Raw genomic sequence first — 14,891 nt, 5'->3', positions numbered from 1 at the left:
CATAGCAATGTTCGCTAAAATATCTTTATATCTGCTAGGGAAACAACCTTATGAGGTCCTGATTCACAACCAGTTCAAAAGTCAGAAATCTGCTTCTGTTGTGTTATGCCTGTGATTGAAGCAAATTACTGACTTTTTGGGAATCCACAAATAATTTCAGGAGTTGTCGAGGTCATCTGGGACAACCACAAATGTGTATGAGTACTTGAAAGCATAAGCATATTCATACTGAGATTTATAAGAGGTTCAGAAATGAAAGTTAAATGTTTTCCAGCACCTCAAAAGGGAGCAATTTTCCTTGTGGAGAAACACCGTATCTTACTTAGCCTATGCTTGATAAAAGATCACATAAAAAAAGGGACAATAGGGGCGGACGAAATTTTAATTTTGTGCATTCTAATTTTTCACTAACTATACACAAACTTCTGACTTTTTTGCAAAATGCTGTGCATGCTAACAACTTTTTTTGCAATTGAATTTGTCCATTAATGTGAATTCTGCAGACATTTCTTTAACAAAACACACTTCAACCATCCTTGTATGCATTTTTTAAACTGCACAACTTGTCCAATGTTTGCCAAGGCCACATATGTTTAGAAAAAAAAAAACACTTAAGGCCAGATGTATCAAAGGGCTTAATCCATTCTGTGTCAATGGGGTAATGCTTCGGTACATATGGACCTGAATGAATTTTGCGGCGTAAACAATGAACATTTCTTGGATGCACCATCAACAAACCTTTCTGCATTCTTTATGTGTTTATATAAGTTATAATATGAGTACCAAAGGGAGAAAAAAAACCTTGCATTTTCCAATCTCGACAGTTAAAATATTCAGATAGCAGAGAAGATTAATGTAAACAAAAACCCTATTTCCAGTGATTGGAAGTAGAGGAAGCTTATGTGGACACCCCAAACTCATATACAACCCATTTAATTCTGATATCCCGAGGCTCAAAAGACCAAGAAGAGCACAGATGGGGGATCTAACCTAACTAGAAATATGTTCCTGTTGAGGTAGACTGAAGGAAATGAACCATGTTGTGGAAAAAACAATTGCTCAAAATCTGACAAACATGTTCATCACATTCTACTGGCCAGCCAGTCAGGGGAAAGGAGTTCTGTCTTACACTAAAATATTTGCTTAGGTGTTCTTGCATTCTGAACAATATTCTTTTTATATTTTCCATTTAGTGCAGAGTTTTCTGTCATCCAATTATCAGTGAATCATAAATAGTGATTCTGCCACAATTTAGCGATCTTCACTAGTATTCCACAATTGATAGTAACAGACTCGATTCTGCAGGAAAACCCACATATATTTGGTATTGCTGTAGTCCATATATTCAGGGCAACATTTCCCTGGTTAGCCTTCTAGGATCTGTGCTTGTCCATTTGACAAATGCAAGGAAATACTGAGCAGATTTGATTAAAAAAATTAATAAAAAATATTTCCACATTTATTGTTATACCTTCAGACTTCAATTAGAAATTAAAGTGGGGTTTGCACCACCTTAGCTCCAAGTGTGCTGTAAAACGTGTGTAGGTGCACAAGAGACCAAAGTAGCAGAAATGCGTAAACAATCTAACACTTTTTTTTTTTTTTAATTCAGCGCTGAGGTGTACAAATTAGAGGTGTGTGTGCCACTGAAACCTCGAGCTTGGCTCGAGCCTGAAACCTGGCTCTGGCTCAGCTCAAACTCCTCCTGGAAACTCAAGCCTGTAACTAGCCAAGTTTTCAAGCGGCTTCTGCCTGCATCCCTCCTTCCCTGCCTGATTTGTACAAAGTGAAACAAGAAAACCTAGATAAAATGTGACTTCCCTGCAAAAGTTGTGTGTTCATAGGTAAAAAATGTATTTCACCAAAATACCTTTTTCTTCATTAATGCATATGAAAGCACTATCAAATATGTGAGTTCAGAATATCAGTTGTAAAAAAAGTTGTTGCGTGATTTAATAGTCTATAATATTGGTCTGTAATAATCTGAGCCACGTATGCGGGTTACATACAGGACAACTGTCTTGCCTCAGTTCATTAATTCCTCATGTTTTAAATCTATCACTTTTAATAAGTACTTCTCAGCGCAGTGCTCTAATGTGACGTATTGACGTCAAAGCTTCCACATAATAAAGAAATACACTTTTTTGAATTTCGAAGACTTTATCACATTTTAAGTGTTGTTTGTATGATAAACATAGCAAATATTTGCAGGGCTCGGCTCGTGCAGACTCTAAGTGCCGAGCCAGACCATTGGCTCGGATCTCCCCGTTCGTTAATCTGTTAGCTCGCCCACCTCTAGTGCCAAGAGCCTTGTTCAAAGTACACATGCAAACAGCTTTGTGAACCGAGCCCCAAGCCTTTTGATATTCACCAAATAAAAAATTCCCTGTGCTTTTCCGCTGGCCAAGTACATAGTCTAATGCCCAAACTCATGCATGCCACAACTGGATCTAGTCAAAACCATTCGTCTTGGATTTCAACAAAAGGAGTAAAAGTGTGAATGTCAACATACTTGGCATACTTGCCATAGTTGTACCCAGAAACAAAAGAAGCACAAATAAATCAATAAAAAGCGCGGCAACAACACAACGCCTTAAAATACGTGACTGTCCCAGGCTTATGCGTGTAAGGACGAAACTCGCGAAGCTGGCTGAAAAATTCTATTAATCTATTTACACGCTCTGCTAAGGGAAAACAAAGCACAACAGCTGGTCTGAAGGAAGTATTTAATTTCCAAAGATCCATGCCGTGCACGTGTTAAGAGATGGAAAAAGAAACACTCTCCCTTTCACAGTAGTTGTTTACAGTTTTCTCACCGGACGCGTGACACAATGTTCTTTCTTGTAATTTCTTCAGAGATTATACAATAACCATCTTGTTCAAAGCCTAAAATTAACTTCTGATTACTCATTTCCTGTTTGTTCCGTAAATCAAGTGCGCTTGAATCACTCCCTGTCTGTGGCACCATCCGCAGTAAAGAGCGGGAGAGCAACTCCCTCACAGGGCGGGCGCCCGAGGCGACGTTTACGCGCAGACTGCGTGTTAGCGCAGGGAGTGGCCGCGTGTTTCCGGGGCGTAACACCGTGCAGGTGCCTCGTGGACGATATTAAAAACTACATGAAATAAATGAAGTACTTACACGGGCGAGTTGCTTTAGAACTGAAGGTAGGTACGTCCTCACAACAGTTGTGAATAAGACAAGGCGTGACGCCTGGGTTTTAGCCACATATCCCTATCAAAGCATTCCAAGGAAGTTTTAAGCTTGGTATAAATTGTGTGGAAGTTCCACTGACCAGTTGCAAGTGGTGTTTATTGAATTAAGTTTCAGGCAAAATGAGTTTAGGACATTTAATGAATGGACGTTCATATCTTGCAATTGGCAACCAGTGGTGTCTCTTGACTTCAGATATTACTATAACTAGCAAGGGAAATCAAAACGTGAAGAGGCTGTGGTCAGCTAATTTCACTGACGCACCTTAAAATACCGATACAGAACTGTAATTTATGTCATGGGACATAAACACGGATAACTTGTAAGTTTCGCCACAGTTTTTCCAAAAATAAGTTCTTAAAGTCCTTGTGAGTATTTTAAGTAAGAGGAGCACCATCAGGAATGAGGGTTGCTATTCAAGGAGATGACACACATTAAACTCAAATAAGCCTGATCCAGCGCGAACCCAATAAATTAATCCGGGATAAATACTCAATATCTTCACACTACTTTGGCCCATACACATTTACCCAAATCCCTGATGCGCTGGGGTCAAGTTTATGTATCTTTCTCCAACCTTCTTTAGTGCTAAAACGTATATTTAAACATCGTATATTTTATCTATATTTAACATATGTTATCGACTTTTCATCTACTTGGTAGATGAACCAACTAGCTGAAGAGTTGATGGTAATGAAATCCTAAGAGCACTAGCAATCAATAATTTGACAAAAAGAACAACAGACTCGGTAAATTTCAGTACATTTTATCTAGTAATAATGAATGCTCAGAGCAAACGCTCTAAACTCAAATACTGGAAACCTCATGAGAGAGTAACAAACTAATCACAGCAATAACGGAGATAACATCTCAAATATACGTTGCAAAGAGTGGATAGATGAAGAGACATTAGATGCAAAAAATAAAATATATTGACATTAACCATCAATTTTGTAGGGATAGAGGAAGAGACAAAAGTACAGATGAAAATATAATTACGGCAAATATAATTCTGAAATGTTGATTTAATACAAACCCAATGGATCTGTAAAGGGGAAACCACCACCCAGGCCTAGGCAGTAGTGAGGGAGCCCTGAACTAAGAGTCAAGGATCAAAGATTTCTGGAAAATCAGGACAGGAACAGCAAGGCCTCTCAGCAAACCAACGAACAGAGTAGCACCCCTCTCTCGGACACCTCAACCTTCGCGATCTCTCTCCCGACGGCATCACCCCAAAACCACACCTCCAAGGCACCTATTCTTATACTTTAAAATTACATGTCCGTCCCACAATAGTTGCGATTTTCACATTTCCTAAAGAGGTGATTGGTTGGTTTCTAGGTGTGGGATGTCACCCCATCATGAAATCATTCTTCTTTCAACTATACCATTGTTCAAAATAACTATCCCATCCTCTCTCTCATGAGTACACGTTACAAATTAGTTATACAATTTATTAAATTCAGTGACTACTTGTTCCGTTTCTCACGGTAAAAACTGGCTTAGCTGGCAGTCCTTCACCAGGTCAGGCTCTTTCAGCTTAGCACAGCATTTCCGTTACGTGGTCACATGGTTCTTGCTCGCACACAAATCCACACTCCCTCTAGTTTGGTCAATTTACAAACATGGAGGACTCGTGTGCCACTAAAAGAACAGGAAATGCACATCTATTGCTGAAACGATAATACAATTCTCACTGTTTACCACCCAATTTAGCACTAATTCAATATTAATGTGTCAGCCTAGCATAGCTTAAGTAGAAAACAGCGATATTTGTGAGTTTAAAGCATCACACACCATGCCTTTTCCAAATTACACATGCGTCCTTGCCATGCAAAACCCTTTAATCCATTCTAAACACAAGATTATTACATTTACAGTTATTTTCACATTAATTCTGATTAGTTTGTGCATATTTGCAAAGTAAGCTTCCCACGTAGAGTGTAAATGTGCACATTAGTCGTTTAGACACTTCTTACTGTTAGTATATATTATAGGGGTGTTCAATCGAGCACGATTCATTTAGCGACATCCTGCTCCATCAATCCCCCTCTGATGGCATTTAGGAGCCATCATAAATACTCACCATACCGAGTGCCATCTTTTTATTCAAAATTCACTTTCTCTTTCTTTTTTTATGGCACCATCGTCTAACTTTTTCATCATATCATAGTATTCTTCATTTATTTCTTCAAGTTCTATTTCTTCTCTCTTTCTCTTCATTCCCTTTCTTTTGTTCTCTTTATCTCTTTTAGCGTTTCTCTCTCTTATGCATTTACAACACTTATACACTGTTAATATTACCGGAAATGTTATTAATACTGAAAATATTGGCATTATAAACTTTCCTAATGGACTACTTCCAAATGTAGAAAACCATTTACTTACCGCAGAGAAACTCTTGCCAAGTCTCTCCCACACACCGTCAACCTCCTGTTGGTTTAAATCATTGTTAGAAATGTGATTTTTGGTAGGCTAGGGCATGTGCCAAAGCCAGGCAGAAACAATCACTCTGGTCAGGATAAGGGAGTTACATCCTAAAATAACCCCTGCTCACCCCCTCGGTAGCTTGGCACGAGCAGTCAGGCTTATCTTAGAGGCAGTGTGTAAAGCATTTGCACATAACCGACAGTAATACATTGTAAGCACTACAAAAGGACACCACACCAATTTAGAAAAATATCCAATATTTTAATATACTTAACACAAGACCAAAAACGATAAAAATCCACAATACAGTACTTAAAAATCTTTGGTTATCAAAATACGCTTGAAAAATAGTTCCTTGATGTCGATAGCTCCGTCCGGGGCTATCACGGCGTCGTTAGCAAACAATTCCAAACAGTTCTGGCTGACCACGGCATTGCGGGCCAGCTACGGTGTCGGGAAGACCCGCATACAGTACCTTTTAGAAATGCAGGGCATCGGCGACCTCTCGTTGAGCTTTCAAAAGCACGGTGTCCACAGGCGTCAGTTCTGGAGGTCAGTGCAGGAGTCGTCGGGGCCTTCGAAGTCACACGCGTTGCAGATCGAACTCCTCTCTGTTGAAGTCAGGAGCGCTGGCGTCGGTAGGTGTCGGGTGCTGCAGTGCAAAGTGCAGCGGTGCGGTGCCCACAGGTCACGATGTGAGCAGCGGCTCGGTGGCGGCGTCTGATGACGTCATCGGTGAGACCAGGGTTGCGGTGCCAAGTGAATGCGGTGCTGGCAGGTCGCGGTGCAAGCAGAGTCGTCGTCGTTGCTGAAGCGCTGTAGTTGGCTGGCACCGGCGTCGGTCGGCCAAGGCTGCGGTGCGGGAGGAGGGCGATGCGTCGTGTAACTTTACGAAACACACAGTCCTCAGTGCTGAGGGCAGAAGAGCTTGACGTCTTTGCTGTTCCTGAGACTTCTTGAACAGGGGGCAAGCTCTACCTCTAGCCCTTGGAGAAACGAACAAAAGTAGATTGCAGAAGGTTCAGACCAGTCCTTTCACTGCCCAAGACAGAAGCAGCCACTGCAGGCCGACACTGCAAAGCACACAGCATAGTGGTAGTTCCTCCTCACAGCTTCTCTAGCTCTTTTTCTTGCAGTCTTCTTGATCCAAAAGAGTTCTAAAGTTCAGGGGTCTGGGCCCCAGTATTTATATCCCCAAATCCTTTGATCTCTTAGGCAGATAGTGTCTGTGCCCAGCCAGAACCAGTTCTGCCTTCTCTGGTGTGACTTTCTGGCAGGAGGTGGAGACGGCATGGTCAGAGGCAGACCAGGCCCTTTGAGGTGCAAGGAAATCTCCTCCCCCTTCCCCAGTTGCAGCCCAGGTCTATTCAGCCCTTTTCTGACCCACCTAGACTATTGGAGCCACTCCTGCTCCCCAGCCTTCTGTCATCTAAAACCCAGACAGGCAATCCACAATCCAACAGAGACACATAGGATGACTGAGCAAGAAAATACCTACTTTCTAAAAGTGGTATTTTCAAACACAGAATGTAAAAATCACTTTAGATTCTGAGTTCAGGCATACTAAACTTTATTTTCCTACCTTATTCCCTGGGCCAGTTATGTTTATAAGATGTTATAAACAAACTCCCCATTCTGTCCTATGGGGAACAGGTAGCCTTGCAATAACGAAAAACGAAATTGGCCGTAATTGGCTATCAGGACATGCCACACACATCAGGGCATGTCCTACCTTTCACATACACTGCACCCGGCCCACAGGGGAACCTTGGGCCTACCTTGGGGGTGGCTGACATGTAAGAAAAGGGAAGGTGAGGGACTGGCAGTGTGTGCACTGACCAAGTCAACATGGCAGTTACAAACTGCGCGCAGTCTCCGCAATGGCGGGTCTGAGTTACCTTTTCAGGACTACTCACGTGGGTGGCACAATCAGTGCTGCAGGCCCACTAGTAGCATTTGATTCACAGGCCCTGGCACACTCAGTGCTCTTTACTAGGGACTAACAAGGAAATCAAATATCCAATCATGGAAACACCAATCCATAACACCAATTACCACAGGAGCACTTGCACTTTACCACTGATCAGCAGTGAGAAAAGTACGCAGAAACACTAGGTCAGCAAAAACCGGGGGGGTCAGAAAGCAAAATCTTAGAGGGAACACGCCAAAAGATGCTAGGTCTAACAGTACCCCTCCGCTATCCAACACTTTCCCTACTATTGCACTTGCTTGAGTGGGAATAGTAAGTTATTTCCCTCCGCTATCCAACACCTTCCCTACTGTTGCACTTGCTGGAGTGGGAATAGTCATTTTTACCCCTATGCTATCCAACACTTTCCCTACTGTTGCACTTACTGGAGTAGGAGTAGTCATTTTTTTCCCTCCGCTATCCAACACTTTCCCTACTGTTGCACTCTCTGGAGTGGGAATAGTAATTTTTTACCCTACACTTACCAACACCACATTTTCCCTACTGTTGCACTCAATGGACTGGAAATAGTAAATTATTCCCCTCTGCTATCCAACACTTTCTCTACTGTTGCACTCGCTGGAGTGGGAATAGCCAATTATTCCCTTCCGCTATCCAACACTTTCCCTACTGTTGCAATCGCTGGAGTGAGAATAGTAATTTTTTTCCCTCCGCTATCCAACACTTTACCTACTGTTGCACTCATTAGAGTGGGAATAGTAAATTATTTCCCTCCACTATCCAATACCTTCTCTACTGTTGCAATTGCTGGAGTGGGAAAAGTACATTATTCCCCTCCGCTATCCAACACTTTCCCTACTGTTGCACTTGCTGGAGTGGGAATAGTAATTTTTTACTCTCCACTATCCAACACTTTCCCTACTGTTGCACTAAATGTAGTGTAAAATGTAGGTTTAAAAAATATTACACATATTTTAATATTTCAATTTATATTATAATGTTTTTTTTATGTTACAGGTGTATGTATATACATATTTATCTTTGTTTTTTAATATATTTTTACATTTTTTAAATTAATAAAAATTATTATTTATTAATTAACTAAGTAAATATATATATTTTACATTTTATATATGTATGTTTAATTTACTTTTTAAATCACATTTATTACTTATAACTATTAAAATGTACAAATAAATCTAAATTTTTTTAAAAGTAAAATGTATTATTTATTCATTTTACATTATTTATAATACATATTAAAAAAAACGATATTTTGTACTTCGATATCTTAAACTATATTTTTTTCTCGATATTTTTGTACTTACCATTATGAAGATAGGAGGTCGATATTTTTGACAACGATATTTATGTCCCGATATTTCTGTAGGTCGATATTAGTGTTGTCGATATTCTGTCAGTGATCCTGCACAGACATAGAATCAGCGATGCGGGCGAATGGGCGCAGCGTACACAAGTGCATACCCAGCGCATAAGGGGCAGGCTGCACCACCCGTTGCGCCACTTTTTGCCAGGTTATAGCTACATGTCGTACAATGTATGGAAAAGATGGGGGGCTCCAAGTCCGAGCATCAGAAGCTGCAGCAGCGGGCGACCACCGTGAATGCCTGCCAAGAGTCACCTCTCCCAGTTATCCTCACTATCCAGCCAATGTAATGCATGTTATAATTGGGGGGTAATGTAGTAAAATTCTAAACAAGGAACCTCTAGCCCTCCTTTACTCCATGTTCTCTGTAATGTTGCCAGGCATACTCTCCTGCGCTTGTTGCCCCACAGGAGATCTTCCAGTAAGCCATCTAGTGTCTGGGAGTAATGCTGTTGGATTATATAAAGTGAGTGTTGTAATGCATACAGACATCGGGGTAGGATATTCATTTTTACAATTGCAATCCGGCCCATAAGGAACAGTGGTAGGTCGCACCAAAATCGTATGGAGCTGCGTATTCTGTCAATCACTCTTCCATTGTTATGATCTAAATAGGAAAAGGCTGTGTTTGCTAGTCGGATCGCTAGGTATCTTGTTCTCTTGGTCACCCATGGTAACTCCCCCTGTGGTAACTCAGAGTGTGGTTTTCCCGCCAGCCTGCCTATGGGGATCAGCATGGATTTCCCTGGATTGATTCGGAGAACCAAAACATCTCCAAATCTCCATAGCTCCACAAGGAGGAGAGGCACCAAACTTGCCGACCACCGGAGGTAAACCAGCGTATCATCAACATAAAGAGAGACCACGTGATTGGTCTCCCCCTGCTTGATCTTCAAGGGTCCCAGTCGGTTTCGTAGAGCAGCTGCCAAAGGTTCCATAGCCACCGCGAACAAGAGTGGTGAAAGAGGGCAACCCTGACTATTGCCCTGGCAAAGGGCAAACAATTTCGATACCAAGCTTCCAACTCTTATTCTGGCCATAGGGGCCATGTAGAGCAGTTGGACCCATTTAAGGAACCCACCTCCCGCTCCGACCCGCTGGAGAACCTGTCACATATAGAGCCAATCTACCGAATCGAAGGACTGTTCGATGTCGGGCAGTGCCAGTTCATAATCGTCCTCCATTAGACGCAGGGCATAAAATACATGTGCCAGTTGCCGTAGGTTATGAGTAGTGCTACACTTAGGTATAAACCTTGCTTGGTCGGTATGGTTAAGGTGGAACACCTTCGGGAGAAGGCATGCCGCCAAAATCACACTAAGTATTTTCACATCTATATTTAGAAGCGAAATCGGTCTGTAGGAGTTGGCCTATAGAGGGTCCCTGTCAAGTTTTGGCATCATGGCCACCACGGCCTCTCACATGGAGGGCAATAGAGTGCCAACTGCGAGCGCTTCGTAATAGACCTCCAGTAGGCGGTCATCCAGCAGGGGGGCAAACTTCTGATACAACTCTGCTGGCAGCCCATCGCTTCTGGGGCTCTTGGCAGATCTGAGATGCAGAATAGCCACTATAATTTCTTCTTTTTTCATCAGGGCACTCAGAACCTCATTCAGCTCCGGATCCAACTGGGGGAGCTCGACAGAGTCTAGAAAGGCTTGTACTGTTTTCTGAAGGGGGGGGGGTAGGTTTGCCTATACGTCGTTGAGGTGCTTCGCCAGAGCCTCGGTAATAGCGTGCTGTTTATATACCATATTCCCGCTGCTATCCTGGAGCTGCAGAATGGTAATTATGGGTGACTCCCATTTAACCAGTTGAGCCAACAAGGCTCCCATTCTGTCTCCCTCCATATGTAGACATTGTCGGTGTGCTGTGTCTGTGTGTTTCTCTAACCAACGCAGATCTGTTAATAATGTTTCCCGGGTAGCACACCACTCTGTCATCCTATGGGGCACCACAGGGACATTGCTTCCAATTTACCTTACTTTGCCTCTTGTATAGCTATGTATTTTTCAATTGTTGGTGAACCCCATAGGATGTCTTAATACATCCTCCCTGAGGACTACCTTAATGGCCTCCCATTTGAGCGCTTGGCTCGAGGCAGACCTCCAATTCTGCTCAAAATAATTTTCCGGGGCATCTGATAGTGTAGCTATGAATGATGGGTCAAAAAAGGCCTTGGTACCAAGGTGCCAAAGGGATATCGCGTAACAAACCCTGGCCTACCAAGGCTTAGCAACACAGGCGAGTTGTCAGAGAGGTATCTAGGTAGATAGGTTATCCCTTCCACCCCAGGCCCGAGCTCGCCTGAGAGGAACCAGTAGCATAAATGACTAAAAGTACATGGCGCCGGAAAATAACAGGAAAACTGTCTGTTTGTTGGGTAGCGCTTCTGCCATAGTAAGTGCATGCCATCTAGAATTTCTCACAGTGTCTCAGTGAATCAGGCTTAGTATGGACTTGGGGGGGGCTCTTGGTCCAGTGTGCCGTCAAGGACACAATTAACGTCTCCTGCCATAACTATCGGTGCACCCACGTATGGAGATGCCGCTTCCATCAGAGTGGAAAAGAAAGAGGGGCAATCCGCATTGGGGGCATACACGTTGAGAATGCATATTTATTTGCATTCTTGTTTACCATGTAGAATAACAAACCTCCCCTCTGGGTCCACTACATGGTGTAAGTTATGAAAGGGAGCCACACAAATGATGACCCCTCTAGCAAATATAGAGTATGAGGTGGCATATAGTGGCTCCCTCCATCTTTTCTTTAAACATGGTAGGGAATCCCCGAAATGTGTTTTTCCTACAGGCATGCCACGGCTACTTTATACCGTTTCAGGTAGGCAAACACCCTTACACGTTTTTCAAAGGCAGCGATGCTGCGGATATTCCAAGTAATCAACTTTAATGTGGTCGCTGCCATAGAGCACATAATATATTTTCAATGCAGATTCTCCACCACGCTACCACAGGCATCTCTTGTAACCATTAAAACCCTTGGATCACTTCAGACTCTTCCACCGGATACGAAAGTGGGGCATCAAACCCAACCAAACCATAACATATACAGTCCCCCTCCCCTTGGGCAGTATCGCCATCCCCTCCAGTCTTGAGATTGACAAGGTGACGATGCACAGATGCCGCCCCATTACATAGCAAAACCCAACACAGAATAACAAGCAACCATAAACTCATGATGCCTATGTCAATTTCCCAAGTTTCCATAGTTTAAATATTGCTTATTTTATAACTGCCTACAAACACTGTGCAGTGCTAGTGGCTGGTCAGATGGTGGGGTGCGAAGTCAAGCCTCCAGCTCCCAACCAGGTGCCCACCTCTGGGGGTAGATCCCTGTCGACTTCCCTTAGCTTGGATCTAGAGGTACACCATCCCCATACAACACCATTTTGCAAGCACCCCTCCTATGTGGTAGCCTCTGCTTTCCATCATCCCTCTCAAATAAACAACATTACACTTATCTGGGGCCGTATCCTTGTCCATTCTCCTTCAGGGGTTGTGCACTTTAACTGCTGGTATCTTTGTTTGGGCCCCAGTCCACCAGCTGAGCAGCGGACGAATTCCCCGAGTCAGGCACAGTGTCCGAGGTCTGCAGCGTTCCATCAGGGCATACTCGGATTCGCCCAGGACTACGAGTCTTATTACTGGACTGCCAGGGGTTCTGCTTCTTCCGATCCTGGAGCGGCCTGCCCAATCCAGTTGGCTGGGGCGAATCCGTTGAGGGTACCAAGCATGTCCCTGGGTGGCCCCGGGAATCCAGCCAGTCACTTGCTTTTGCTGCTCAGAAGAAGAACAATGCTTTCCCATTGCTTTCAATCCTCAGTTTGTCTGGGAAGAGAAGGCCGTATTTAAGATTTAGGTCCCGGAGATGCTGCTTTACCATTAGGAAAGTTTTTTTGCTGATCTTGCACACGTGTGTAGTCTGGGTAGATTGAGATCTAGTGCCCTTCAAACAACAAAGGGGCGCGTGTGCTGGTAATCTGCAAGATGGCGTCCCGGAAGTTAAAAAGCCGGGCTATAATGGCTCTCGGCAGTGCACCAGGTTTTGGTGGAGGAACAAGCGCTCCATGTACCCGCTCAACAGTAAGATCTTAAAAAGCTTCTTGGGGGCCAGAGTAGAGGTGATCTAATCCTCAAGGAATAATTCAGCAGATGGCTCTTCCCCTTTCTCGGAAAATCCTACAAAGCGTAGGTTGTTCCTGTGTGATCTCCCTTCAGAGTCTTCCACTTAGTCATCCAGTCGCACCACACGCTTCTGGAGGTCAAGCACAGTGTCTTGTAAAGTATAGACCTCCGCTTGCGACGTGTCCACAGTTTGTTCAGTGGTGGTCAGTCTGTCCAAGACTTTGCGGAGATCACAGTGGAGCAAGTTGACCTCAATGGCGATGGAATCTATTTGTGTATCATCTCATCTCACGTGGTGTGAAGCACCACCAGCACATCCGCAATAGAGTGGGTCTGGTCCACAGTATGTTGCATACCCTCATCGTGTTTAGTCAGTGTCGTCTCTTGTGCTCCAAGATCCGGAGGAATGGGATGTTCATAATTTAGGATTTTATTGGCTTGAGCCGCTCGATTCCCTTCTCTTTCACCATTTTTACTAGCCCTCAAGCTATCAGGAATCCTAGGGGCGCACCGGGTGTAATCAGGAGGAAAGCTTCATACGCTAAGGCTCTCTAAATGCCCACTATCTGTTTCCTCAGTTCCACGCGTTGTCTATCGCGCTCCATTGCATAAGTGTGAGGAGTGTCAGCTCCAATTCCTTTCTCAGCGCAATACCCCCACTGGATTGTGGCTACAAATATGCACTTAGCGGGTTCTCGGCTCAGCTCCTACGCTTTTCAACAATTTCAAACTGGGGTTATCTCACATTTATGGGGCAGCTAGGCGTAGGGCCAGAGTTCATCTGCTGGCAATGAAAGATTACCAGGCTGTCCTCGCCAGATCTCGCCGCTCACCTTTTTTCACGAGCTCAGGCCCTCTGCCCTCCTGTGCCACACTGCCGGTGGCTCCCAAGTGTTTGTCTCTGCTCTCTCAGATCTGCTTCTCCAATATGGTAGGTATCAGCTTTGCACCGCCTTTGGCCTCCCCAGCGTGAGCCTCTGTTATGTTAATAAGAGCTTGTAAAGCGCACGGTCACCAGAAGGTTTCATGGCGCTAATTTTTGCAAGTGTCACGGCGGGGAAAGCTAAGCATAGGTCAGCGCAAACAGCCAGGTTTTGAGGGCCTTTCTAAACCCCATCAAATTTTCCTGCATCCTGATGTCCAAAGGCAGAGAGTTCCAAAAACTAGGGGCGAGGTAGGAGAACCTGCACCCTCCCTGGCGTTTGAGTTTGATGGCTGGGATAGTTAGTAGCCTGAGGTGGGCATACCGTAGATTACGGCGTGGGGTATGTTTCTCAATCAGGCTGCTGGTAAATTTGGGACTCCTACAGTGCAAGGCCTTAAAAAGTAAGCATCCGGTCTTGAACGCTGCACGTTGGGCAATGGGTAGCCAGTGCAGTTTGGCCAGCAGGGGGCTGGCAGAATGCCATTTCGGTTGCTTAAATATTAGTTTTGCTGCCTGGTTCTGTACTATTTGTAGGCGTTTGAGTAGGAACATAGGCAGACTGAGATAGATGGAGTTTGAGAAGTCAAGACGCGAGAGTACGAGGGCTATTACTGCCTGAATGAGGGCTGAGGGAGTAAGCAGATGGGCGATTTTTCTTATTTTCCTCAGTTGGAAGACACATGAGGAGACTACTGTCCCCACTTGTCCTCTGAGCGAGAGATCGGAATTTAGAGTGACTCCTAGGCTTTTTACAGAAGGGGAGGGGGTGGGGGGTGGTCCAAGGTCGGTAGGCCAGAAGTGAAGGCCCCACATGATCTCGCTTATTCCCAGCAGGACTAGTTCTGTCTTGCCGGGGTTGAGTT

The sequence above is a fragment of the Triturus cristatus genome, chromosome 5_2 (genome assembly GCF_964204655.1).
Source record: "Triturus cristatus chromosome 5_2, aTriCri1.1, whole genome shotgun sequence".
Lineage (NCBI taxonomy): Eukaryota > Metazoa > Chordata > Amphibia > Caudata > Salamandridae > Triturus > Triturus cristatus.
This window is presented reverse-complemented; position numbering follows the sequence as displayed.